The following is a 27,969-nucleotide window of genomic DNA, read 5'->3' as shown; positions in this document are numbered from 1 at the left end:
GAATAATGGTGATCATGAAGCCTTTGGGCCCGGAAGCAGATAAGCTGTGCCAGTGATGGTTATCTGGAGCAAGACATGCTGGCCCCCAGGCGCCTTGTTCATGTAGACGGCATCGCATCCCAGCCACTTCCATCCCCTTCCCCTCCCCCAACTTTACTCCGGGACGACTCCACCGCCCCGCACCCCTTCGCCGCCTCCTAGACTGAGTATTCAGTATCTGTCCATTTTCTCTTTTTCCGTCATCTTTTTTTTTTTATCATCATTCTATCTTTTTTCCCTCCCTGATACTTCTTTGTTTGTGGGTAAGGGGCTGATAAGTGATAAAGGGCCTTGACTTCCTCCTAGGCTGAAGATGAATTTGATTTCCTCTGGACTACGAAAACAAAGAAAAGGAATCCTTGAGTGTGTTGTAAGAAATTTTGCTTGTTATTTCGGGGTAGTTGATGCTCTTTGTGTGTTTCTGCAGCCTCAGTCGCTCGTAATACTGGCTGCTGAACGTTGCGCCAGGGAATGGACGACAGCGTCCCGTGTGATGGATTGTTCCAGCCCCTCAAGAAGTGGACGAGACATTTCGCGATTTTCGAAGCCACCCGCCTCGTTCATCTTCAAGTCTGTTTATCTTGGATGACTCTCTGTTTGAGCTTGTAATTGATAATGATTCATGAACTGATGAAACGTGAAGGTTTTATCCAAGAAATTCATGGACTACGTCTGACTGGTAGAGTGTAGCCAAGACATGACATTTTATTCGGTTTCTCTCCATCTAAATACAGTATTCTAAAGTTTCAAAAGTTGGATTCATTGATTTATTCTCCGTGTTGTAGTATGCGGGAAACATTCTCCATATATATCACTCGCCACACTGGGTGTGAGTACTTGTGCAAGTTGGTTCTCTGCACTTGATGCCAAAAGTTGAAAACTGGGTCTTTGAGATCATGTTGGTAAGCAAATAAAATCTACTTTCACTTGTCGCTTTCGCGGTGCCTGAAGGTGACGAACTGCAACGTGATACTTTCTTGTAGTCATCTGAACCTTTGTTCAAAAACCTCTCTTATGATGAAACGTCATAAGAATCAAGGCTTGGGATTTGATGCACGTACAACAGACCCTTATACCATCCTCGAAGTAAACGGTACGTCTCCCTGCGCACGACGGTCAGAGAGACCTTTTGGTATGACGAGATGATATTTGACCTGACCTCTATCGTGCCCAAGGGTCGTACCGTCGTGTTACCCCACAACCTCCCGTCCACACCCCTACAACCTCCCTCCCACACCCCCACAACCTCCCGCCCACACCCCCACAACCTCCTGCCCACACCCCACAACCTCCCGTCCATACCCCCACAACCTCCCGCCCACACCCCACAACCTCCCGTCCATACCCCACAACCTCCCGTCCATACCCCCACAACCTCCCGCCCACACCCCACAACCTGTCGTTCCCTCAACATAAGCAAGAGATTGATGATGGTCAGGCTGTAGCAGACTGGTCCGTGTTAGGAGCGGAGAAAGTATGTGAGTGGAGTTATGAGTAACAGTAAATATAGACGTGTGGATGTCAGTAGGATGCATGTTTGTCTGTTGATGTATATATCTGTGAAAGAGTTCGGGTGTGTGTGTGTGTGTGTGTGTGTGTGTGTGTGTGTGTGTGTGTGTGTGTGTGTGTGTGTGTGTGTGTGTGTGAAAAGCTTTGCTGAGTACTTCCTTATCCATGTACTTGAATGCTATTCTGATATTGACCAGCAGACAGTTTGTCTCCTTAACATGTCTCACACACAGTTTCCTGCTGCAGCTTATTCACTGTTAGATAATATTCATATCGCGACCTTTTTAACAGTCCCATCCTCATTACAGCACTTTACATGTACTGGGGTTGAATTACATCAACCATGTACGTTTTTGTATGTAAGGGGATCTGCATGTGCGTGTCTTGTGTTTTTCGTCATCTGATTTGTCTTGCATGTGGGAGTGTTTGTATTTTCTTGATCATTTATACTTTGTGTTTATAAGTTTCATGATATATATGTGTATATATATATGCTGTGTACCCCTCCCTCTGCATGTATAAGTAATACCCCTTAACCACGTAGGTACTCGATATACTTACTGACATATGGTACGTTCGTGGATCGTTGTGTGTGCCGTCAGGTTACACTATGGTGTTGGTACGATGAAGGTATACATAGGTATACACATATGACGTATGACTGTTAGTAATGTCGATGGACGTCTGTGTGTGCGTGTGTGTGTGTGTGTGTGTGTGTGTGTGTGTGTGTGTGTGTGTGTGTGTGTGTGTGTGTGTGTGCCGCTGGTTTGGGATGGTTCCCACGCATAGTCTTCTGGAAGACCTGCCTCACCTCGGGTCCTAGCCACCCCACCACCCGCAGGACACCCTGCCGTTCCGCCCACCCCGCCCTGCCCCGCCCCGACCCACTCCACCGCCCGCAAGACGCCTTACCCAACAACCCAGAGGAGCAGAGCGCCCCCTTCCCACCTCGTCGATCACACGAAATCCGCCCCACCCGCCCTGCCGCCCATAAGGCATCCAGCTCAGCCCACCCCAACCCTCGCTGCCGCCCGCAAGACACCTGGCTGACTGTAGCCACTCCCCAGCCCCTGCCGCTTGCCAGAGATCCTCCTCTACAGTCTACGCCCGTCCTCACCCCAGTATGCTTCTCCCCACCCACAAAACACCCGTCTTTTCACACCCACGTCGACCCCGCCGCCCCAGTGGTACCCCTCTCGAGAGTACTACATACCTGAGACCCCACGCGGTACTGGCTGCGAATGGGTGGCCTCGGATTTCGAGTCTTGGTGACGACAACGAAGCTCGCAGCCCGACGAGCTGTCTTGTCTACCCCTTCGGGATTTCGTCGGTGACCGGGTACCTGACGTAACCTGGACAAGGTAAACTGCAGGCTTCAGCCGTACGTACTGGTTCCGTGTGGATCAGGTAGATGGACTCGTTAACCGGTGGATGAGGATCCGGGGTGTGTCGTTGACGGAGAACAGGGACTTAAAGCGTAGGGTCGCGTCGTACCGGCGCAGTCGTCGTGCGCTTTTAGGCCCCCTGGATGTTCCTCTCCAGCACTGTAGGTCATCCTACTCCTCCTCCACTGGGACTAGTCCATTTCCCCGGCCCATGGAACCAGTACAACAACGGCCTGCCTGCAGTTTACCTTGACTGCTCTGTCACACTGCCATCGAGAAACCCCGTCGCCTTGCCCCCTCCCCCTCCCCCTCCGATCCTCTACCGTCACGAAGACTCCAGTTTCTTCTCCCACCCAAGACTCCTTGTTGTCCTGACCTTCCCAGACACACCTCGTGTCCCCCCCCGCACACCACCGCAGGATACCCGGCCGCCCCGCCCACCTCCTGCCACCCACAAGACATCCTGCTCCGTCGGTCGTAAAACATATAAGTGCCGTAATGGATTACTGGGCCGGAGAGGTGACTGGTTTGTCAGATGCAGCCCTTCCCACACCCGCCTGACATTACGACATATTCTGTAATTGATACGTAATGAATCACACACACGACTGGTTAGAAGTAAATTTACTTCGTTCTACTAAGGATCACGAGTGGACACTAGTGTCCTCCAGTTTTTAACATGCGTTGATTTCGTTGTTTGTGATTTATCCCCACTTTGGCAGTAAGCAGTTGCGTTCCCATGAGACATATTGTTGCCCGTTAGCAACGCCAGAACTTATAGTCACCCACAGTTGCCCGGGTAACCGTGTCGGCTGCAGCTGGACACATACATCCAATGTTCACTGCTTTCAAACACAGTGGACGTTTACACATTCACCTGAGTCTTCAGTAAACACTTGTTTTCCTAACCCTGCACGCTAAATACATATTAGCCGCTTACATTTGCATTATTTTTTTAACAACCACTGTTTTGGGTGTTTCTGTCGTAAGGGTTTGTGAGCCAGCGGTGTCTGCTTGTGGTGAAAATATACATCAGAGATTATTATCATCATTATTCTTGGTAATCATCTGAAATTTGTCCGTTCGGTGGAATGTGTAGAACCACGAACCTCTTGACGTCCAACTTCCCGAGCAACCACGCCCTGTGGTGGTGTTGGCTGTGGAAGATGTTTCATCATCTCCTTGAGGTAGGGGGAGGTGAGCGGTGTGCGCACGTCAGGCCACAAGGTTCCCAGCAGCTCCACAGGGACGGGGGTGGGTGGGGTGGTGTGTCCGACCCAGGTCTTGCTGGCGTGTCTCGGTGCATGTCCGAGGCCTCGTATGTCCTGCGGCAGCGAGGGTAACACCGTAATTTTCGCTTCTTCATCCCCCGTTGGGTGGAGATTCCTGCCTGGCCGGCCATAACCCCCTCCTGCAGGGATCATGACCAGCGGTGCCTCCCGTCTCATCCTCCCAACAGACCTCACGCCTCACCCAGCCTCGCCTCTGCCCTCCTTGACTGAGGTGTACACATACATTCGTCTTCTTTTGGTGGTGGTATATAAAATGCACAGCGTAACTTCTCTTGACCGTATGTAAGTGTGTCACTTCGCTGGCGAAAGCTGCGAAGTAGTTTAAGGTATCTGATACGAGTACCGGGAGCCAGGGGAGAGGGGAGAGCAGCAGCAGGAGGCAGTGGGTGCTAGTGGGCGACCAGCCAGCTAGTGCACAGGTGATCTCCGCTACGCTGGTCCTCAGGTGGACCATCAAACACCCTCGTAATTGGATTAATATGCATGCAATTCATCTCTGCAGCGTAACAAATAAGACCAATTAACCGTCATTAGAAAGGGGGGGAAGGAGTGGCGATGTAGCTCTCGGCAGGCACTGCTCCCAAGGTCGAAGGTGTTGCTTTGTAGAGCGATGCTCTAAGGTCTGTTAAGAAGGGGTTACTCGCAGACTCTTTTTCTTTTTTTCTTCTATGCTCATGTTTTCGTTGCGTCTTAAGTGGACACGAGTGTTCTGGTGGGTTGTGGGGGGTTTTGCCAGCCAGGACGGCTTGGGCCATCTCAGCCAGTGGGAGCGCCTGGCAGGGTTTCAAGATGTTGAGAAACTGGATTGTGTGGGATGTGAAGTGTCAGTGTGTGTAGGGCAAAGAGATCGCTCATAAATGTGACTGCTGAATGAAAAAAAATCTAACTTTTGGCCCACAATGGGGCACAAGCTTTTCTCATAAGCCATAGATATCTTTAGTTGTGTACGTTTTTATCTTAGTGCATCTTTACAGGTACTGTATCCATAGATATCCTTAGTTTTGTACGTTTTCATCTCATTGCATCCTTACAGATAGTACTGTATTTATCTTTGCTTCTGAATCCTGATTCGAGATAGTGTTATCCTGTACGTACACGAAGGCCGTAAATGGTACTTGGACATAACGAGGCTAACGTTCACTTGGCTCTGTTGCCGATAACATTATACCAGCACCGTGTCGCTGGAACTCGTGAGGTGACTGGTTGACATACGGTCGCTGACCTGCATTTGATCTTGTCGCTGCTCTTGTCAGAGGTGGGACCGCTTTTTTCTTTTTTTCCAAGCACATTTTCGTGACTAACCCAAACTTGATAGTTGCTGGAGAGAATTAGACTCTGCTTAGTTGAATGACTCGTCCGTTAACAAGCACCGGGTCGCTCTGATTCTCATACCAGTCCCTCGTCACGATCAGTTTGTAGTTCGTTCTGTAACCTCTGACACAAGGGCGCGTCCACTCTGGGAAGATGGTGGTAATTTTTTCTTTCTTCTCCAGGTAACCATTACCGTGTGGTGGGTCAGATGCTGTCCCAATTAAATCCCATCCCTGACACCCCTAGGCTGTGAGAGAGGTTCTCCCTTGCCCTGGATGTGGCTCTTGTATGGGTCACCTCCTCCCACCCCTCTTGGGGATGTGTTAAGACCCCCTATCCTCCTCCAGCTGTCGTCGAGAGAGCCACAGTGCACGTCCAGCTTTTCTCAGTACGCCATGGGTTGCAGTTGTTTGTAAGGGCGGTGCTCAGAGGTGCGTGGCTGGAGAGGTGTGGGAAGATGCCGGGAGGGAGGGACGTGAGGCCGTGTGAAGGCCCCCGCGGCCACGGTCTCGAGGAGCATTACACGCAGGGGCCTCGTGCGGCGCCCGAGGCCACCCAAGCTACCCTCCCGCCTCCTGCCGCCACTTGTACGCCGGCCGGCGTGCCGCGCCTCCGGCCACAGGGTTACCTGCCGCCCCCTACCCCACTGTCTTGCCCACTGACCCTGGCACCCCTCACCATGGGTGCTCCACGGACCTGGTTTGTAGTTCACGTGCAAGTTTCTCCATTGTAGTCTGTAAGGTGGGTGTTTACAGGAGACAAACAGATTCTCTCTGAGTCGTAGACTCGTTGGCTCCAGTCATGGACAAACCTAAAGAGATAAAGGAGGCAGATGAAGAGAAGAAGAATAACATAAAAGATTTAGAGGAAATAGAAAATCTGGCACTTGATGATGGACAGATCGTAACTGATAGGAGACATGAGGGATTAAGGAATTCCAAAGCTTAGCGGGAAAAGAAAAGAAACAGACATGACAACCTTAAAGTTGCCAATGGGCATACAGTGATCATATGATGCAGTGGCATGCTGGAGCACACTGGTGTTCAGTTCTCGGGAGCAGAAATCACAGCATCTTTAGAAGAGGGAAAGTTGAATTAAGTAGTCTTGTTTTCTCTCAACTAGACAACGTCAGAAACGTCAAATCTGAATGGATACAAGAATGGGGTATGAAACATTCATCTTGGTATCTCTTGAAACTCTTAGTGTGAGTCACCTCCAGACAAATATCGTATGTACCTGATGGAATGAAGGTGAGGTGTAGGCGGGCGAGTGGGCGGGCGGCCATATATAAACATATATCCCTCTGAAACCTAGCTCCTCAGACATACACGAGTTATACTTTCTCGCTTACGTTCTTGAACATCACCCATCTCTACAACACTACAAACACCGTTTCAGCATATTCTAAGACCCTTCATGCCTACGATTCAACCACGACAATGAAGACACTGATGGCTCACTGCTTGTTTGCCCCTCTCTCCCCCCCCGCACGTAAACACACACACACAAACAACTCGCCACTTAGTAGCGTGTGGTCCCGTGCGGTGGATGTGGCCGGCTTACACACTGCTGCAGAAGCTCCACATAGAAGAAACTCCTCGAGCAGGAAGGTGCAAGTCTACTGAGTTTACCTGGTAAGGTGTATGGGTGAGTGGTGATGGGGAAGGTGGTAGTATGCACAAAATTTTCGAATTGGGAGGAGCAGTGTGGCTTTAGGAATGTTAGAGGGATGTATGGACCAGGTGATTTTTGTGAAGGATTTCCAAGAACTACTTATAGTGAACTGTATTTGACATTCATGGGTTTAGAGAAAGCGTGTGATAAGGATGATAGAGAGCCTTATGGAAAATGCTGTGAATATACGGGGTAAATGTAAAACTGTTTGCGAATTGGAGGGGAGGAGGGTAAGTGGTTACCGTGTTTGCGAGTTAGAAGGGAGGAGGTTGAGTGGTTATCGGTGAAGAAGGGTGTGCGTGAAGAATATGTGATGGCGCTGCAGATGTTTAATATGTTTGTGGACTGGATGGTGATGTAGGTAAATACAATGGCTAGAATGTGGTGCACGTGTTTGGCTTCCTGGAGGGGAAGGGGGGTGGGGAATCATGGTAGGTGAATCAATTACTGTTGGAGATGGTTGTGGTTGTGGTGGCAGACTCCAGAGAGAAACTCTGGATCTGGAGGAGGTAGAGTGCTTCCGATACCTACGTAGGTGTGGTTGGAACCAAGGGGACTGTAGTGAGTTACCAGGTGGAAGATGAAATTAAGGTCCTGCGTGCTTTGACTGATGTGTCTTTAGGGCAAAGATGGGATTGTTTGAAACTATATTATTCCCAACAGCGTTGCGTGGATGTCAGTCTTAGGCCTTGAAACACCTCAGAAGGGAAGATGGTAGACGTTTGGGAAATGGAATGAATGTTGGCAGTATGTGGCGTGAGGTTCGTTGATCGTGTGGTGATAAGTCCACTATGAATGACAGGTGGCTAGGGTGTGCTGACGTGGTACGGACATGTGGAGACGATAAGCGAAGAAAGACTAACAGGGTCAACAAGTCAGAAGTAGAGGTGGAGGAAGGAGAAGGATGGAAAGCAAGAAAGTATTAAAAGGATGGATTGCAGGAAGGTCTTAGATATCGAGACCTGAACATTTAGATGAGAGCCGTGCGTAGGATTGTGTGAATTTGATCGATGTGATTTATGGGATGGAGGACGAGGGACGACGGGCTGTCAGATGGCCAACCAGGTCATATAAAGCAGTCTCGGTAAACCATTGTGTAATCTGTGGGGCTTGGCTGTTGATGGTCGGATCTGGGTTTTGTACATTAAACATGACAGTTAGGGAGTGGACGTGTGCAAGCGAAGCCATTGTTTCTCTGCTCCTTACGCTTTTTCGCTGAGGCAGAAAAAGCAATTGGGTATATATATATATATATATATATATATATATATATATATATATATATATATATATATATATATATATATATCAGTTGTAGTAAGCTATCATTATTCGCCTCTTTATTGACAATTCTCATAACGGATACCATTTTCTTTGGACACTTTGTCACGCTGGCTTGATGTTAACTTTTCCCCAGTGCTGCTGGTGTGAGAGATGCCACCAGTCTCCCGCTCCCCGGGATATTCCTTCCGTGGGAAGATTCTCTTGTGTTTTTGTTGCCAACTGACCCGAGTGTTGCATCTGTACCCCGGGGGAAGAGGTGGTCGCTTTGGTGCTGGTGGTGAGGCAAGGGAGAGGAGTGTGTGTGTGTCTCCTGCATTGACGCTCAAGTATGTAGGAGGGGAAGTGGGTCCGTCCCCTACAAGCAGTAGCACAGGTCTCGGGAGGAAAGGGTCATCAGTAACATACACGATGTAGCAGGAAGGAGAGCTGCCACGCTGAACTTTAACCACTCGTGATCTCCCGCGACCTTCCTTTCGAACTGATCAGAATCGGTGATGACCGTCGCCTGATTCTTATGCCCGGCTTCGATCTGTGTTCGTCGCCGATTAACGATCGGTTGCAGTGGCCAAAGGAAACTTGTAATGAGTTCGGTGCGAAGATGAGGTTAGCAGGTGTAAATGGGATCACTCAGCCACTATCTGTAGCTAAGGTAAGCATACTCCACGAACCCCGTGAACCGGCTTGAGACCCACCCGGTACCCTTTGGCCTCCGCTCAGCTGTGGCACTCCTTGAAAGTCTTACTATGTAACATTTATGACCCAGTGATTCTCATGCCTAGGACGTATTCCGGACGCCGCGCTCCCGACGGGTCGGGCGTGGAGCCTGTGGGAGCATCCCTGCCCCGCCGTGGGAGCCAAACAGGACCTGAGCACCAGAGGGCATTTCCCCCCGGTAGCGGTGCGCGGCCAGCCCAAGCGTGGGAGTGCGGTCCGGGCAGGTATCACCTGGCTAACAGGTCTTGCCGGCGGGGCTTGGTTGGGGCGGGGTGGTGCGGGGCGGCGAGGGCGGGGCGGGGCGCCCCACTGAGCAACACGTATCATCACCGACTTTTAAATGTCTGGCACGACGCTTGGGAAAACTTGGGCCTCCGGTGTCCTCCCTCACCACCACTACCTCCCCCACCACAAATGCTGCTGGCCCCCCTAGGTGAGTGTTTCCTCCTCTCTTCCCCCGGCTACCATGCCTGGCTCAACAGATATTCACAGGTCCGTCGCCCTCCGAGCCGAACGGAGACTGGCGCTCGATGAGCGAAGCGTTCTGGCATGGATGTATGGGAAAGGTTTGATAATGAGGCCTGGTAAATTGTGTAATTAGGTGGGGGGGGGGGGGTGGTAGTCGGTCTGGGGGTGGGGCAGGAACCTTCACACCCCCGGAGGTGTGTGGGCGGGAAAGGGGGAGGAATCGGAACACCCCCTTCACCCAGGGTGGTGTGGGCGTCCTGGAACACCGCCCACTGGACGGCTACGACACCTCCCTCACTGTACTCACAGCGCCAGTGTCCTCCCCCTCTTGCCATCCACCGTGTTAAAAGCCCACACACACTTTTTCCACACTCGCCATGCACCTCCACCCGTGCAGCCACAACCTACACCCCAGCACCGCAGACCATCATCACCACACTGCACGCCACCCACTACCACACTTAACATGCATAGCCTACCACCACACTTACCATGCACAGCCCACCACCCTCACACTTTTCATGCATCATCCGCCACCACCACCACCACCACACTGATTGTGCACCGCCTACCACCACTACACTGACCGTGTACCGCTCAACACCATCATACTTTCCACGCATCACTCGCCACTACATCACGTACCTTACACCGCCACACTTAGCATGCATCTCCTGCTATCGCACTTAACATGCACCGCCAATCATCATCACACTTATGCATGCACCTCCCACCCCCATCACACTTTCCATACGCCACCTCCCCTACCACACTATGCACCACTTACCACCACACTCACCGAGTACCACTAACTAATAGAGTGGACACAGACAACGCAGTTGGATCTCAACGTAAACGGATACAGAGCAATGCAATTTGGTGCCCGACATATAAGTCATGAGCACACGAGCCACCAGTACCTCCACACCACCACCACCAACATCAGTGGTTAGAACCTTTGCTGTTGTCAAACACCCAAGACAGTTAGGGCTGCAGTGTTTGTACTGGCCACTCCAACCACACCGTTGGCTTCATGCATATCATGGCTTAAAGGTCGGAGGTTGTGCCGACCTCAGAAGTAGCCAAACGAGTAAGTAACACTACCCTTGACCAGCGCAGGTGTTACAACACTTGACAGCAACATCAGTTGCCACAACACTGACAGCGAAGACAGGTGCTGCCACACTGACGCTGGCAATAGATGCTGCAACACTAACGGTGGCAACAGGTGCCGCAACACTGACGGTGGCAACAGGTGCCGCAACACTGACGGTGGCAACAGGTGCTGCAACACTGACGGTAGCAACAAGTGCTGCAACACTAACGGTGGCAACAGGTGCTGCAACACTTAACAGCATCAACAGGTGCTGCAACGCTAATAGTAGCAACAGGTGTTATAACGCTAACAGCAGCAGCAGCAGTTGCCACAAGATTAACAGTAGCAACAGGTACCACGACATTAACAACAACAGATATGGTAACCAAAGCAATAGGTACCCCAAACAACAACAGCAGCAGCAACAGCAGGTTCCTTGACAACAACGGAAGCAGCAGTTACCCCTACGATACCAGCAGCAGATGTCGCAAAGAAATTACCAGTTGCCACCACCACAGCTGCAGCAGGTTCCACAACAACACCCGAGCCAGCAGTCGCAAGCAGTAGGAGTAGTGATAACCACTACCATAACAGTTATGAAACATGTACGACAGTCGTAGTAGTTGCTACCCTAACAACAAAAGAATCTCATACAACTTGCAGAGGGAACGATATGAGATTTCATAACCATAACATCTGCAAAAGGAACAGCCTGGGTTGTAGCTACGGCATCGCACACAGCTGCAGCAGGAACAGCAGCAGCATCCGTAGCTACAAGAACAGAGGCATCACAGCAGTAGCCACAACAGTAGCAACACATAAATACAGGAACGGCTGCATAACACCCGGTACTGTTGCTACAGCAGACTGATCTGAGAATGAACGTGCGTGGCCATCTTGTGGTGATAACTAGTCTTGATGACTTCCCTGCTCACCATCACCAGTCATCTATAACCCCCCCTCCTCCTACCATCACCAGGCATCTATTATGTCACCATTACCAAGCATATATACTCCCCTACCCTCACCAGGTACCTGTACCCCCCCCCACCATCACCAGGCACCTGGAGTACGTCCATCATGACCAGGCACATGTAACTCCGCCGTCAGCAGAGCAGAAGGTCACATTCCCACGATCACAGCTTCCATCACCTGCCCCACCCTTTCCCCTCAGCCTGTTGGCCCTCTGGTACCTACCAAGATCTAGAGCAGACGAGAGAGAGAGCTCACTCTCCCTGGATGCGCTCTCTTTGTACCCCGCTCCACCGCCCCCCCAAACGCCTGACTAATTACGTGTTTGAGGACGACAGCGAGACGCCAGCCGTCATTAGCCGTGAGGCGTCGAGTGGTGAGCCCCGGCCAACGGTTCCCTCCGACACGCCCATGAAGCTAAGCTTAAGCGGGACAACCCAAACAGGAAATCTAATGCCTTCGGGCGGGATCATGGACGATGCTCACTTTGCCACCAGGATTCAAACACTATTCGGGGGTGTTAGATAGCGTTAACGCGCCCAGTTAATCATGTCTTTAAGGTCGATGCGTTGCTGAGGAAAAAAATGATAAATTATGTTGTCATTGTGTTATTACAGTCGTGGTGTTAGTGGTATTCTTGAGGTTAAGAGCTTGTTATCTTACGTGTGGCATTAATTAGAGTTGTTATTTTTTAATTCAGCACTACTGCAGGTTTTGGTCTTGATCTCATGTCATCCTAATTGATACAGATGACGGGCCATTATTTTTTTTTGTGTTTTTGTTTTTGTTCTTCAGTGTTTACGACGATTGAGGATCGTAGACTTTATTCAGTTGCGAAGTCGTATTTTCACAAGTGCGTCAACATTCATTTTCATCCCGAGGGAAGGAACTGTTTTGTAATATATGTCTCCTTGTCTTCAGCGACCTCTTCCTGCTTTAGGTTGGGCAGTGTAGCCTGCAAGAGGGTACAGAGGTGACCTCGGGAAAAAGACTGCACCATTCCGAGTGGGATTCTTCTGTTCCACTAACTCTCCCACTTTGATTCCTTTTTTTTCAGATGGTTAATGGTAATTAGAGTCATAATATGAACATGTTCCGCCCCATGTCGACTTAAGTTGAAATAGGTGTAGTTATTAAACCGAGAATGTCTGCCGAAATGGACAATGGATGTGTGATGCAGAGCGTGGAGGCTTTACAGATTGCAATGACGACTTCAGTGAGTGTGATGTTTGATATCTGCCGAGGCAACTTAGGAATATTAGATCGAGTGAAGGACAAGCGAGGGCTTCGGGATACACCCTCGCTGCCAGGTTGTGTTCGCCCCTCAGCTGTATATCAGAATATGACGATGTTATTGCCTCTAGAGAGAAGTTGGGAGGAGGATTAAGAATTGGCATCATTCGTTGCAGGAGACGGGTCCCACTGAATAGGAGCCGCCTAGCGAGGACCAACTTCCTCTCTTCCTACCCCAGCACCTAGAACCGTATGGCGTTGTCTTCCTCAGAGAACCCAGTAAGTACAGTATTTCTCATGCATGAAGTGAATGTCGATGATCATACACCCCGTCACATCCGTCAAGAACCGCAGGGGCTAACGCTGCAAGACTGCATGATCAGATTACTCCTCACATGTACCAAGTTCAAAGTGCCTTATTCTCGGTACAGGGAATTTCAAGTTCAGTCTTGTATCTGGCTGTGGTGGGATGAGTGTAGTAACTTAGTGTGTGCTTGGTGGATGTGCACGGCGCCGTGTGGTGCCTCCGGAAACCCTGGTTCGCATCCCTCGGATGGAGTCTTGAGGGAGCGCCGCTTGCCCGTTGAGATAAGCCTCATAGCACACCTGTTGGATGGCGGGCCCACGGGCTCGTCACTGGGCGTGGGCGCGTGGGACGGCATATCTTATCTCCCACCACACAAGGAGGGGGTCCACATGCCCTTATCCTGCCGGCACAAGCAGTTCGATATCTCTATCTCCCCTGCAGGTTCACCACGTGCTAAGCGACTGCTGGTGTCCCTCCCCTGTGGCGCCACCAGCACAGAGCCAGGGTAGCCAGGGTTGACCTGTAAGCGCACGGGAGGACTTGACGATTCACACACTAGAATGGTAACGTTATCATGTCGTCTCGCCATTGTACCAAAAAGCTTTAACGGGATAGATCGAGTGATGTGTTATCACGGCGGCGTATAAACCGCCAGTGCCCCAAGAACCGCCTTTAGCACACTATCTTGCCGTCAATGTAAAGCTTGGTACTACGTCGTGCTCAGGGTCATACGTCGGGCTCAAGGGTCATTACGACGTGCTTCAGTGGTCAACTTGACCATTATGTGAAACTTCATGTGAAAACAGTTACCTCAGAAATACACACAATGATTGGCAAGATGTGTTCAGTCTACTTAGGTCTCTGTATAACTATATGTATACATTATCTAGCTAGTCAGCGGACGATGAATACCGACTCGATAAATTATCAGATACTGATCACTGACACGGTGAATCATCAGATACTGATCTGGGAGAGCAGTGAATATTCACGAGTGCGGTGAAGCACCGGAGCCACAGCACACACACTCACACACACACACTTCCAACCCCGCCCTAGCAACAAATACATTATATGCGTGAGAGATGAGCAGTCATGTCGTCAGGTAACCCCGTAGAGATGCTGATATGATTGGGAGAAATTATTCATCGTAGATATCCTTATGAAGGGATGGGTCATTACGTGTGACGGCTGTTAGTGTCGAGTTACGATGGCTCGTTAGGCTTGGAAGGATATGACTTAGGATTGGAGGTAGGGTAGGTGTGGGGAGGGGAAGAGAACTTGCGAATCATAGAATGGGTCTTTGTATATCATGTGAAGGGCTGAGGGAGGGCCCATGGAAGTGGTAGGAAGACGAGGAATGGGCTCATTTTTGACACTAGACGTGTTCATTATCGACAGGAGAGGCAAACTCCCTTGAGTATCTGTAGCTCGAACTCCCTTGAGTATCTGTAGCTCGGCACTGAGTTCAACCTCAGCTCAGGCTTTCGTCTCAGCAAGGGCTTGGGGGGAAATGAGGGAACCGCGACGTTAAAGAAGTTAGTGTCCCATGATGGAGGGAATTTGTTTCAGTTTAAAGCTTTGCGGGGAGGCATTCATAATGGTTTGCAATGGTCGGCCCAAGTAGAAGCAGTCATGTTAGTGTTGGTTGCTTTCGTGGATGGCGTCACAGTACAGCCCCACTTGTTGCTTTGCCAGATTCTGTTTTCTAAAGAGTGGTTTTCCCCTAAATTTCTCGACACTTTACTGTTTCCCCGAATTTATCATCTTTGTATCCTTTCTTGTTCTTTTCTTACATTTCCTTTTCTTCGTTCAGGGATGCATGAAGTGCTTCGAGACCTGTTCATAAACAGGCGATTTATTTGCATCAGGGTTCTGTGAACAGTTCTAAGCTGTGATTGAGGATTACCACTACTGATATGATGGGGAGCCTTAGAACAGCAGGCGATGCTTGTGTCATCAGCATATCAACCTCTACGTATGTGGAAGGACAGTAGCGGATACAGGGAGTCAATAGGGGAAGGACTGTGGCGGTACAGGAAGCCAAGCGAGTGTTCCAGTGGAATCCGGTAATGAAGTCTCGTAAGGGGAAGCTTTATCACGGTGTTCGACTTTGTCAAGGGCGTCATTGCTTCGTCAAGCAGCCATGGAAGATGGAGAGAGAGAGGGAGAGAGAGAAGAGCCATTCCACATCCCCCAGAGACTCAAGTGTGAGCTTGTAGATCCGGGAGGAAATAGCGAGTCCTAGGCTGCACTGTGTACCACCGGCTGAGGTGTTCTGGCCCGGCGTGTATGTTTGTAGTGCGATATCGCCATCTCCCTTTACCCTCCCGAAACCGTACACCCTGAAGTACATTAGCCGGAACGGGAAGTAACCGTTGTGTGTGTGTGTGTGTGTGTGTGTGTGTGTGCCCCCCATAACATCAAGGGGTCAGTAGGCATCGTTTCGCTGTACTTCGCGGGCTTCGCTGTCGTAGACCAAGGTTCTCACACAGGTCGTGGCTATGCGTATCACTCCGTCATCCTGCGTTCCGGCGAGCACCTGGAGGCTTCTTCTTGGCAGTCATGCTTAACTAAGGTTAAGGTGGTGGTGATCCCCCTCCCCCCGCGCGCACGGGGGCTGAAAGCTACTACAGCTGGTCTTGGCGTTTTGAATGACCCGTGATCAGGAGCATTGCGGAGGATCGTGTATATTTTCCCGCTGTTTCCGGCGACGTTATATATTGTAGGTGTTTGTTGTTATTTGGGCGGGAGACTGAGGAGGTGGTGGGGGCGAGTGGTGTGTGTGTATGGTAGCCCGGCAGCCCCAGGGGTGTGCTGGCGTTTGAGTTAATACTTCATGTACGAGATGTAATACAGGGGCGAAAGTTTTCGCCTCACGCCTAGTACCATGTTTTCATTCCTGTCCTCCATTAGAGTTGAACTTGCGTATATAAAAGATGATCTTTTTTTGGTAATTAGAGTTTGAACTTGTGTATACTCCAGATGAACTTTTTTGGTAATTAGAGTTGAACTTTTGTATATTACAGATGAACTTTTTCGGTAATTTGAGTTTGAACGTTCGTATGCTAAGTGTTCAACCTTTTTTTTTTATTTTTTACCTTTTCTACGTTCATTGCACTTAACTGCGTAGCTCTGGATGAGCGTTGTTTAAGTGTATTACAAACGGGTTTCTCTTTGTCTGCGCGAATTGTATTATGCTTTCCTCCTCGTTTCTTTTTGTTTACCAAGCGAGTTTTTTATCCTATGTGCACCAAGAGTGGATTTACATCCTCTTTTGTGTATCACAAATTGTTTTCATCTCGTATGCTCCATAAAGTGTGCGTTCATCCCTAGTTGTGTATCATGACTTGCTTTTCGATCTCTTTTATTTATCTTAAGGTGAATATTTATCCCTTATGTTTATTACAGACTAGGTAGTTTTTTTATAGGTTTAGTATAAGGGTCTTTTCTTGCCATGTATTTATCAGAAAGTAAGTTTCAATTCTATGTATTAGTTAAGAAAATGGACCTCTATTCCCACCCTTGTATCACAGAAATGGTTTCCATGGATTCTCTCACGATTGGAGTTGGATTCTCTTAAGGACTAGCAAATCACATAGGCTGACATCACTTACCAGGAATACTTCAAACTTCAGACCACCACGCCCGCCACCTGTTGCCTCTGCCGGAGCTAATGGTCGCAGGCGTGTGTGCCTGAAGACCAACCATATCCAGACCTGGCGACCAGGACGCGGTTTCGGCTAAGTATTAGCCCAGGTTCCTGAAAGTCTTCCAACCGTGCAAATTGTAATTGGAAAAAATGATCATGTATTTGTGTGTGTGTGTGTGTGTGTGTGTGTGTGTGTGTGTGTGTAAAATAATCACAGTGGCGCCTTGAAGATTAAATCCAGATAAACCCACTGGAAACAGAAATACAGACATCAAGTTTTCATCTGTTTCTCGAGACATCATTTGTCATGACAGTGAAGAGAACAGAAACTCGTGGATTAGTGTAGTAGGCGTAGCAAGACACTGGGATTCTCAACAGAGAGAGAGAAAAAAAAAAAAAAAACGCTGGCAAACTTTTCCTACAGCTCAGGAGGCGCAAATAATGTCATTTGTGGATTTGAAGCGAAATATTGATCGTTAGGTCTCGAACGTATATGTGTGGTAGTGCTTTTGATTACTCTGATTGGCGAATCATTCCGTGTATGTACCAATCGTGCTGAAGAAGAAAAAGAAAAGAGAAAGATGTGGGATATGATATACGTGCTTCTCAGGGGTTTTGGGAAGTACATTTTTCCACACGACATGACAAGTGCTGTTGAAACGAAGTCAGTTCACAGGGCGCCGCCCCTGACGTCACCAGGATTACCGGAGGATGTAGCGAACATAAACAAACCAAGTGAGATCATCGTAAGGTTGAGGGAGGCCGTAGTCTGTCCACTCCGTTGGTAAAGTCACCTTGTGCTCTTTTTCTTTTTTTTTCTGCCATTCCCCTCTTATCTTTCCTGTCGTGCAGTGCCCCTTGTTTTGTTTCACGTGATTTTTATTTCATCTATATTGAACATTCCTTTCACACACACACACACACACACACACACACACACACACACACAGACACACACACACACTTTGAACAAAAGTGAGAGAGTGAACTTATAACAACCTCAGTGCGTTTAGACCAGCTTTGTTGACGCAGACAGAGTTCTTCGAAGTATGCAGCGATAGGTTAACCAGGGAGACGCAAACATGAAGCTAAGCAAGAAACTCGTGAGGACAGACGTGAAGAAGGACTTCTGCAGCGTAAAAGTTAGAGGATGAGTGGCACACAGTCAGTTATGCATTGTGGTGATAGAGAAAGTCCAAGAGACCAGGTCCTACGAATATAGAACTACCTCCCCCGTGCAGTGCATGTAGGAAATTACACACACACACACACATACACATACACACTGCGCTGAAGTACAGACCGGTCTCATTAACGAGGGTGGTCTGAAAAGTGCTGGAACAAGATGATCTGAAAGCATATGGCTGACCACACTACCGAGAAGAAACGCACCCATGTGAGAGATACAACGGTTTCAGGAAAGGAGATCTTGTGGGACGAACCACTTTAGATTTCTGCGGGGGAGTGAGATCCGTTCTAGACCCAAAAAAAAAGAATGAAGGCTGGACGGATTGTATGAATGTGGACTCCTGGAAGGCATTTGACACCATACCACATAGGAGAGTTGGTGAAGTAAGTTGGATCCTCAAGGCACGAATAAGGTGGCGAAAATGCTATCTTAGTGGAAGGGACTACACGTCAGAGGAGCCTTGTGGTAAAGGGGTCTAGGTCACGTTATGACGTGCCGCAGGGCTCCCTTCTGGGACCACTGCTCCCCTGGTCTATGTGAATGACAGCCAGAAAGATTAGACTCAAAGCCTGAAGATGTTTCTGGATGATTGGATGATACCAGACTCATAAGGAAGGCTATAAATAAAGGAGAATTGCATTGAATCTACAAAGAGGACTTTGACAAGTTCTAAGCGTCGGTGTGATACATGGTTGTTGAAATTCAGTGCAAAGGTAATGAGGATGGGTCACCGTCAGTGGAGGCCTTGGTATGAATATAATATTGCAAGGAAATAACCTTTAGGAACCTTTGGGTGAAAGAGATTTGGGAGTAGACATTAGGCAATCAGACACCATAACAAGAATTCAAACAAGAAACTTTTTGGAAAAGATGTAAATAAGTTCTTTCATATGACAAGAGTTGTGGATGGAAACCAATAATGTTCATAATGTGATTATGAATAGGTTTGATTCCTGGTAGTTGCAGTCGGTGTGCATATGACTCAGCTGTTCATCTTTCCCCTTAGGGGACTGTCAATAAAATGAGTACCTGCCTATAGCTATATCTAACCCAGACACGTGCTCGTGTCGACTCAGCTATCATGAAAAAGAAAAAAGAAAGTTGAAAGTCGGGGGCCCGACGAGTGTGGAATTCCCTCCCCGGTACAGTACAAGTAGGTACATACAAGAATAGTAATCACACACACACACACACACACACACACACACACACACACACACACACACACACACACACACACATTTACTATATGTCCAACACCAGTAATATGGAATGAGGACGAGGTCTAGGAAAGCATTGAACTATCTAGAAGAGACAGAAACATTCTACTCTAGAACCTTGACCCATATAAGACTCTTGGTCCTAATGAGGTGTGTCTATTATGTGCTCAAGAAGTGTACAGATACGCTTGACTGACCGTTAGAAATGTTGTCCACTGGCGTTGCTGGATGAAAGTCAATTGCCAGGCGGTGTGGAAGAGGGCAACTGTCGTGCCTGTCTTTAAGGAAGGAGACAGAGAAGTTTCGCAGAGCTGTAGGACAATTTTTCTGACGAGTGTGGCCTGTAAAACACTAGAAATTATATAATTGATGGCAGGCAACAAACTAAGGGTATCATTAATGACATAACGTGCTTTAAAGGCGTCCCATCTCGGGCCGGAGGAGGTAATTAAGTCTTCGGTAATAAATACCTTGGAATCTGCCAAGAGGTTGTCATACAAAAACTCTACATTCCTAAAACAATCAAGAAAGATGAAAAAAAAATGTATATATTATATTCTCAGGTGAATGACATTTATAGCCTTAATCAATGGCTAAAGACCGTTCCAGATGTGCCATAGAGTGATAATCATACAGTGTGCGAGGCTGCAAGGAAAAACATTATCTTTAATCAAGCAAGATACGTGGTGAGCGCTACGCGTTAGCCTTTGCCACTCTGGCAAATTGTCATGGCAGATACTCTATCTCCCTCCCAGAGGTGCTTAATTCCCCCTCACTTTATTATAAAAGTTACACCTTGGATCGAACAGCTTTCCCAACGCCCCATTTTCGTTTTCTGGGGGAGAAGCCCTTAATGACTCCTCTCCACTTCCCAGGGCCCTCCCATCCCCTACCCCTTCCTGTAGTAGGCTGGGCACCGGCGGAAGCGGGGGCCGAAGATGTACACAGAACGAGAGATAAACCAACAAATTGGACGTGACGCAGCGCGGGGCCCAGTGTTCCGGCCTGCCACCACAGACACCCTGGGAAAGGAAGCTGTTATGTACCTCCCCAGCTCTTGAGAACGCGGGGCGCGGGGAATGGGTCCTGCCAGCCCTGAGAACCTAATGACTCAGGAGGGGAACGAAGGAGGGAAAGATATGGGGAGAAGGCAAGACGTGCAAAAGAGGGAAAGATATGGGGAGAATGAAAGACGTACAAAGGAGGGAAAGATATGGGGAGAAGGCAAGACGTGCAAAGTGGCTTGAGTTACATTGGGAAATGGGGGAGATGATGATAGTTGGGAGGATAGATGTTAGCAGATGGGGTGGTGGTGTTTGGTGTTTAGGGAGGTATTGGTGTGTGGTGGGCAGATAGGGGAGTTTGTGTTGATGTATCGGGAAGATTATGATGTGGATAGGTGGGGGTAATGAAGGTAAGGTGGGGGATAATGTTCATGGATGGGGAGACAATGTTTTTGAACGATTACTTTTGATGGGGCATTTTGATTTTATATTTAGGGATGATGGTAATATGTCTGGGGAGATTAATTTGCTAGGACAGGGTGATGGGTAGGATGGTGATGGTAGTTGAGGACGTGGTGGTTAGAGGAGTAATGTCGGTATGAGGGGAGTTTATTTCGACAGGAAGTTGATAATGGAAAAGAGAGGAATTGGTGCTGGTGGATAAGGTGATGAATTTCGTGAGTTTTAAGATAATACTTTTTGTTGGGGAGAATGTTTCTAGTAGGGATAATACTGGTAGATTAGGAAATATCATTTATTATGTAGGAATTTATGCTCGTTGATGGGGAGGTGATTTGGACAGATGGGTAGATGATCTTGGTAGGTGGGTAGATCATGTTTGTGGATGGGGGGAGGTATATTGATAAATGGGGAGATAATTTGGTGGCTAAGGGAGATGATGATGGTGGTGGTATGGGGGATTCTGGTAGTGGGGTGATGACGGTCGAGGGGATAATTTATATCCATATTGTTTGTTGCCAGGAAGATCATGTGTAGGGGCTAAGAAATAATGTTTGATGATAATGTTAATGATAATAATTGTTTTTTCCTACTTGTTCGTGCATCTCATTGCCAACGCATCCACCCTTTTCCATACTCTAGAATTTACGGCCCACGACTCGCGTCCATACAACACCGTCGGAACTACTATGCAGTCAAACATACCCCAGTATACACACCCATCTTCAAATGGAATCACTCAACTCTTCTCTTCCTATTCGCATACACGTCTTACTCTTTTAACAGAATCTCCTCGCTACTTCTGAATAGCCATCCTCCCACACCATATATTCATAGCACCTTCCATGGAATATATCTTTCAACATAATCATACACTCTATCCAGATTCATGAATGCCACATACATTTCTTCCTCGAAGTATCTGTCACACAAAAATTCAGAAAGAACATCTGTTCCATACACCATCTACCACTCCAGAAACAACATTGTTCCTCCTTAAACAGATGCTCTGTGCATGCCACCAACCTCTCCGTAACCACTCTCTCGCACAGCTGTCCCATCCACTCCTTCCTATTTGCCACAAAATGATAATGAACTGTTTGTAGAGTAAAACTGCATCAAAATGCTGAAAGTATACAGAGAAAATACATACTCGACGTACATCAGGGCTGCAACGAGGGCAGAGGGAGTTAGATATTAAAGGTTATTTCGGATGTTCATGGTGGTTAGGAAGTGACTGTTGTATCGCGTGATCTACTAGGCTCGATGTGCTTTTGGTTCGAAAATGCAACCTGGGTACGAAGGCCACTGGTGGTAGGAGGTGATGGTGGCGAAACTGGTGCACTAGCTTCTTCGCAAACTCTCGGACGAGAACCAGGTGACGGTTAGGGAGAGTTGGGAAGTAGAGATCGAGGAAATGATGCTGGGAGGACGCTAAAGGGTACGTGATGTGGTGAGTGTGCGTGTTGCTGAGGGAAGTGGGGTGCATGAGGCGGCGAACACTGTAAGAACCATCAAGTGCCAGGTGATGACCCTAAAGCCACCGCCCCCAACCCCCTGGCCCGCCCGCCTGGTGCCACGCTCCCTCACCACCTGCCCCGCTGGGGTGCCAAGCACCCATTACCTCCACCTGTCTTGCCTGATGCCATTCTCCTCCCGTGGTAGACTATCGTCGTGATTGATTTGTGTCGGTGTCCCCGGCAATTTTATTGTACCCCCCATGCTCATCCTGGGAGCGGTAGTGTCCCACCAACCTCGCCGCGATGCCATTACCCCCACCACATCCCACTTGTTCCTCCCGCGTGCCTCGCTCCCTTCACCACCAGTGCCAGTTTCTCCCCCCACCACTTGCCTCCCCATGAGGTAACCAACCATGCCCACCCCTCGTAAGTTTGTCTCCTCCCTTCTACTCTCTACGTCTTTCTCCCCTCCTCCCCTTTATCCCCTTTGTTGCCATGTCTCGTATCCCTGGATTATGCTCAGCGCAGACCCTAATCAGTCTTCAGATCGCCCACAAGACCAGAGGAGAGGACCCTGCGGCAGACCTGGCACCAGAGGGCCGGCAGTAGTGGCACCTGTAGTCTGCCTGTGCCACCTGCTGCTCACCTGCCCTCCCCTCCCCCCCTTCCCGGGGGGAGGGCAGACAATAGCGTTGTTGACGTTGGGAGGAGACACACCCCCTTCCCCTTACCCCTCCCTCTGCCTGGAGAGAGGCGGGCGCTTTCATCTGCCGCTCGCGAGCCGGCCGTTACCGGTAGCCGGTTTGAATGGAGGGAGAGGGGGTGGGGGGTGGGGGCGTTAACGGAGGGTGGAAGGGGAAGCGTGTAGGTGGAGGCTGGTGATGCAAGGTGGTGGGGGGGGGGGCGAGGATTGAGGATGGAGAATAAGGAGGCCGGGGGAAGGATGATACGAGAGGTGAGGAGGGTTGAGGCCAAAGGATGGGAATAGGGTTGGGCTTGGGGGATGAATTTACCATTGATGGGGTTAGGGAAGAAGTCGAGAGCTCACGACTAGGTCAAGGAAGGTCGCTTGAAGTGCTGAGCAAAGTTACGATCCTTGCCACCTTTCGGCCCAAGGATCGTTCCGTCATACTTAGGGATCGAACCGTCGTGCTCAGAGATCGTGCCGTCTTGCTTCAGGGTCCTTTTGCCGTGCTTAAGAATCGTGCCATCGTGCTTAAGGACCGTACCGCGGTGCTCGAGGGTCGTTCTATCGTGTTCGAGAGTCTCACCTTCATCCTGAAAGACTGTTCAGTCATATTCATCTCTAACCACTCTATACTCGGAGCACGATCCGTCGTACTCAAGGGTCATGCCGTCGTGCTTATGGGTCGTCTCGTCGTCCTCAGTGGTCGTATCGTCGAACCCCAGGGTCGCACAGTCGAGTTCAAGTGGTTTTAAGATTTCATCCTCCCTTCGGTATCATAATGTGGTTTGACCCCTTATAATTCAGCTTGTGCGTGACCTGAAGACGGTGTGGATTTAACTGGCTGTGTCCTTAGCCTACTGTATGATCATCTGTCTCTGCCGGATGACTGAAATAATGTTTATAAACCATTCCGGCCAAGTCCCACTCTCAGAAATCAAGCCGAGGCAAACCTTGCTCTTTCAAGCATACTCTCTACCTTAGGTTTCAGGTCTGGTCAAGGTCTTCAGTACAACAGAAATAGCCTTTAACTGGTTCAAAAATTACCCATAACGGAGGAACTTTCTGTAGAAGGTGATATCGAAATCGTAAATGACTAGTAGGTTACAGTGACGGGGCTGAGCTAGGCTAGGCTGGGCGTCGGGCCGGAACCCGCTGTGGGCGTTATCTTAACATGAAGCTCAAGTGGGACAACCGTGTGTGATAAGTTGATTCAAACGCAGGTCGGGTGACGCGGAGCTGAGGACATGTGAGTGGTGGTGGCACTGCTCTCCCGTGGATGGTGCCCTATGCCTCACTCCGCTGCTCTCACTTGTACGGGAAATATATTGATAGTGGTCTCATCTTGAGACTCCTGCGAGGCATTCGTTATGAAGTAAAAAAAAATCTTAATTCTCATATTCTTTGTAAAATATTACATGTCTTAGACTTTGAGATTTCTGGAGGAGAGACAGCTTTGGTTTAGGATGGTGCTAAGGAGGAGGAGGAGGAGGCACGGGAGTGATGGGTGGGTGGATGGGGAGGAATACTAGAGGAGGCCGACAGTTTAAGCAGAGGAGGAGAGTCAGGTGGAAATGTGTTGGCGAAGGATAACCTCAGAAGCCATATATGGATGGTATCAACCCTCCACCCTCCTCACACTACGTCTTCACGGTACGACCCTTGGGTATCACGGTACGACACTTGGGTACCTCGGTACGACACTTGAGGCACCTCGGTACGACTCTTGGGTACCACGGTACGACACTTGGGTACCACGGTACGACACTTGAGTACCACGGTACGACACTTCGGGTACCACGGTACGACACTTCGGGCACCTCGGTACGACTCTTGAGTACCACGGTACGACACTTCGGGTACCACGGTACGACACTTGGGTACCACGGTACGACACTTGGGTACCACGGTACGACACTTGGGTACCACGGTACGACACTAGAGTACCACGGAACGACACTCGGGTTTGACGGACTGTCGTTCTGACTTGATCCATAGTGATCGGGCCAAAGGTTGCGTTGTCGAACCCTCAAGATGTCGTACCGTCTTGCTCAGGGGATTAATCTCATTATAAATATGTCTTTTTAAAATCCCCCAGCAACAAAGAGATCTTGATTTTCTTAAGGCGAGTTTATATATGAAACTAAAAAATATGAGTAAAACTTTAAAAATATGAGTAAAACTTGTCAAAAGCATTATCTCCTCTGCATAAAAATAATGAAGATAAAGTATATCTTTCACGAGGGTAGGGAGAGAGTTGGGCAGTAATTATACAGCCAGTGGACTAGAGCCACGCGCCAACTCTCCTCAAGTTGACATTCATCGTCTATATTTTCTAAGTTTGTTGTGTACGTGGTTTTCCTAGTTGTGTCGATGCTTTGGATCATATCTTGAGTTGTTAGTTTGCCTCTGATATTATTTATCAGTTGACATTATTCTTGCTTTTATGTTTGTTTTTGTTGGTAGTTCTTTGGGAGACTCCCATTTTGCCCTGTAGTCTTTCTCCCAGTCTTATTCTATGTGAAACATGTCTGTCCTGTCTGTGCTCGAGATTCTCAATGCATCGATATCCATATTTGTTTTTTTAAAATTACAGAATGTTGTCATACGTATGACGATGAACAACAGTAGGTGAAGCCCTCGTCCGGAAAAGATGGCCACCCTCGACATCCCCGTAATGTAAATAAACTGTAAAGCAAGTGACGTTTACAGGAAAAAACAACTTGCTCTCCCCACCCCTACCCCCATCCCCCGGAAACTCTAGTGACGTCACCGCCACGGGGAGTGACGTGATGGCCGTACTGAGACGCATCGGTCATCCACGGCTTGACGGCACACCGAGCTTTTGAAATGTTGTCACGTTTTTTTTTTTTTTTTAAAAAGTCGGGCCATTTAAAGGTGTTGGGGTTTTGATGATGGGATGTGCCTGTATTCATATATTGCTCTGATGTATAGTTGCTCATTGGGTTACGCTACAGTTGATATTAAAGGAATTATCCACAAAAAAAAATCTAAAGAAACTGCCTCCGCGAGTCTGTCAAGATTACTGCAGAAATTTACACACGCCATTAAGTGCTGGTCGTTTGGTGCAGACTAAGCATGCGAGAATTTTAGATGTTATCAAGTCGTGATATAATCTTAAATAGAGGATCAGCGACAGACGAACGGCCCCCGGGCGCCAAATAACACAGCTGGAGACAATAGATGTGACAAGCGGACAAGAGATGGAGTGGGGAGTGTGGGGGAGCGGAGCGACGCAGCCTAGCACCGCCCTGTGTGCCACCCGGATCTCGTGGTCGCCGCACTCCCTCTATTGACGATCCTCCCGCCTGACCTCATCCGCCTTTTGACTCTTCCCTCACTGCTACCTCACCCACACCCCTCACCCACACCACTCGTGGGTGAAATAATTCTTAAATCTTGGTAACAGGTCGACAGTATGCTCATCTAAGGAAACTTTGCATACAAATTGATAGGTCTGTCTGTCTCAATGTCAGTTAAATTTTAAACTCATGATTTGCGATGACCGTAATGGAATACGATGCTAGGCTGCAGTATTATTGGATGATATAATTTCTTCTTTTCAGTTTATTCCTAATTTTCATTTCTTCTGGACTTCCTGTATGCCAGGTATAGCATGGATGTGCTCTAAGGTATGTTGTATGCGCGTGAATGTATACTAGAGTGTGAAGTATACATAGGTTTGTCATGAGTGACTCTTTTCCACTATACTGGTTGTCAAGACCGTGTAGCAGGGGGGGACCCTTTTAAGCGCCAGCATCCATGGTAGAGACATCGACGTACATCCATGAAGCAGGTTCATCCACCAGGACAACATGGAGGAGGATGTTGCAGCACCTGTGCAACGCTAGAGTGAGGGACTCATAATTAACATCATTATAATTATTGTTATTATTATTATTATTATCATTATTACTATTATTATTATTATTATTATTATTATTATTATTATTATTATTATTATTATTATTATTATTATCATCATCATCATCATTATTATTATTATTATCCCAGGACCTTTGCAGAGGCTTCTGCAGCTTCAAGGCTACACTACAATCAGTAGCAGGGAAAGGTTGGACTCCTTTGGAGTGACAAGTTCTTCGATGTCATTGTACCCCATTGATACAGCCTCGCTGTAAGTAACTAAGTAACTTGTCACTCGCGGCGTAACCACAAGCAGACAGAGTCCGGTGACGCTCAGTGAGGAACTGGAAGCTGGGAATAGCCCTTCGGAAGCGTACAGCCTGGCGACGCTCACGAAAGCCCGAATGTCATGGAATGAGACCTCCGCAGCCCTGTGTGGATGTCTTTGTTGATTGCATCATGGTTGGCATGGTGAAGGATTGTCTCCTATGTGGTATACACGTAAATCATGGGCAGTGTGGCGTTTGATGTCTATATTTTGGTTTGGGTAAGAATGGCAGGGTTCATTGGTAATGGATGTGGTTGCTCTGCTACGGGCAGGTAGGCGTGTTGGTTGATCTGGTAGGGTCGTAGTTTTCGCCCGTGGTAAACGTAGTTACTGTCTTTGGGCGTAGTCAACATCCAAGAGGTTAGGGTGGTGCCCCTACCATAATAAGTCGACGTCTAGAGGGTCTGTCGGGTCGTATATTCTACCATATCGTTGATGTGTGTGTGTGTGGGAGGACACCGCTGGTTTGACTGACAGGTAGGGAAGTGTTGCCGTACACTGGAGAACGCTACTGAATACTGTTCAGTCAAGGAGACAGAGAGATATACACCTGCACGCATGTGTAGTAAAGTTTGTACACCAACATCCACGGGAGAGAGTGCGTGCGAGAGTGTAACACAAGAGAGACAGAAACCAGATGATAGTCGAGTGATCTTTGACAACGCTGAGGATCAAGACGACATTGGTATCCAGAGGAGGAGCAGGGCACAGGCCTTGGCGCCCCTTGCTCCACGGGTCCCGGCCGGCTGGGCACGACTAGCCACGCCCGACCTCAGGATTTACATGCTTCGTGATGGAGGGGG

At 48.6% G+C, this 27,969-nt stretch overlaps 1 protein-coding gene across 7 annotated transcripts in view; it reads left to right on the top strand.

Annotated features, from left to right (window-relative positions):
• Git (ARF GTPase-activating protein GIT1) overlaps positions 1–27,969 on the top strand; it is a 626,665-nt gene that overhangs the window by 487,460 nt on the left and 111,236 nt on the right. For 5 of the 7 annotated variants that reach the window (XM_071686451.1, XM_071686450.1, XM_071686447.1 and 2 more), the window contains exon 5: positions 13,154–13,256. The gene's annotated coding sequence lies outside the window, so the exon portion shown is untranslated. Of the gene's footprint in view, positions 1–7,072; positions 7,171–13,153; positions 13,257–27,969 lie in introns of those variants that run through there. The other 2 variants (XM_071686449.1, XM_071686448.1) reach the window with 1 other exon arrangement.

This window comes from Panulirus ornatus, chromosome 42 (genome assembly GCF_036320965.1).
Source record: "Panulirus ornatus isolate Po-2019 chromosome 42, ASM3632096v1, whole genome shotgun sequence".
Taxonomy (NCBI): Eukaryota; Metazoa; Arthropoda; class Malacostraca; order Decapoda; family Palinuridae; genus Panulirus; species Panulirus ornatus.
The sequence above is the reverse complement of the archived record's forward strand: the minus strand, read 5'-3'. Positions and strand labels throughout refer to the sequence as shown.